Source organism: Mastomys coucha, unplaced genomic scaffold, assembly GCF_008632895.1.
Source record: "Mastomys coucha isolate ucsf_1 unplaced genomic scaffold, UCSF_Mcou_1 pScaffold9, whole genome shotgun sequence".
Lineage (NCBI taxonomy): Eukaryota > Metazoa > Chordata > Mammalia > Rodentia > Muridae > Mastomys > Mastomys coucha.
In genome coordinates this window covers 52107090-52108829 of record NW_022196915.1, presented here as the reverse complement: position 1 = coordinate 52108829, position 1740 = coordinate 52107090, and positions in this window count along the sequence as shown.

Below are 1740 nucleotides of genomic sequence, written 5' to 3'. Positions count from 1 at the left end.
TGGATCTTTGGCTCTGTGTTTGTGTTTCCACAAGTAAATTCCAAAGATGTCAGTTCACATGGGTGTGTGGCAAAGGCCCTGGAATGATGTGACCATGTACCCATTTGCGTAAGTCTACCTAATGCTTCAGTGGCCCACAGTGGGAAGAGACCAGATGCTCAAATCATTGGCTTTTCATTGATACAGAAAAATAATGGACTTGGAAATGTGTTATTTTGTATTACAAAGGACTGAAACTACTTTTTCTCTCCTTTGCCACCCCCCAACTGTATTTTGTATTTTTCCTCTTCAGAGCGATGAAATAGCTTGGGGAAGATAGTCATCTCACCTGAAGAACACAATTTTGTGAAATGGCACTATCCCGGCTTTAAGCCAAGCACGAGTCTGATGTGAGGCAGGGGAAGGGAGGGTGAGGGCTCCTTCCCCACTGAAGCACACCTGGGCACTGTAACACCTCTTAATGGGGAATAAAGGGAGATTGAAGATCAGAGATTTCCTAATCTAGAAACAAGGAAATATCAAGAGATTTAAGAGATTTTTTTTTTTAAATGTAACGCTATTTTCAGGAGGCATTAGAAGCTTTCTGTGATGTCACCTGACTGTTTGTTTATTCTGGCGAAACTCTAAGGCTGCAGACAGCCCCTCAGAGTCAGTCACAAACACAGGAACACCTCCACACGCTCGGTAAGTCTTGTGTGCCTTGCTGTATGCTCTAAAATATTAAGTAAATACTTGCTGTGTCTTGCCTATGACCTCAGGAGAAGCCTGAGTTTCTGAGGCCAACCCCCACTGGCTTCTGCTGCTATACTCAGCAGGCACTTGCAGTGGTTCTGAGTCCAAACTTGCCTGTTCATTCTTTCTGCCCGCCGGACCTCACTTCCTCTTTAAGATCCACTCACTTCCTCTTTAAGACCTCATTCACTTCCTCCCCCACTCACTAAGCCTTTCCACAACCCCTACAAGAGGAGATCCAAGACCCTTCAGCACCCAGCTGTCTCTGCAGACACTCTAACTGCCCCACGTTCCTATTACTTCTAATCCATCACTCAAGCCAGACCAGGAGCTCTGCACCACAGTTTACTGGGTGTCCCACCTATCTTCCCTTTTGTGTATCAAGAAATATTTGGTGGGGCTGAGGATGTGTGTGACTCAGTTGGGAGAGCACTTGCCTAGCACTGGTGAAGCCATATTCAGAATTCCCAATACTACACAGACTGGGTATGGTTGGTGGTTCAGGCTCATCATCCCAGCACCTGAGTGAAGATGGGAAGATAAGGAGTTGAAGAGCATCCTTCATTACATACTAAGAGAGAATGGGATATTAAAAGTCCCGATGGATGCCAACAAAGATGAATGGATTGCATTAGATAGTATCTTAAGTGGAAGATGCTCTCTCATTCAGCTCAGCGTTGATGCCCACAGTGATGTCATACCCCTGTGAGCTTCTTTTCTGCACCACCAGGGTCTCACAGCCTAAGTTTATAATAGCTTTTTGAATATTTGCTTTTATTTTATGTGTAGGAATATTTCACCTGCATACAGGTATGTGCACTGTGTGTGAGACCAGAAGAGGGCATCGGATCCCCTGGACCTGGAGTTATGAACAATAGTGACCTGCTGTGTGGGTGCTGGACATTGAACCCATGTCATTTGCAAGAGCAGTAAATGTTCATAACCACTGAGAAATCTCTCCAGCTCCATATGGTATTTCAAAAGACACACACAGAGAGAGGCGGGGTG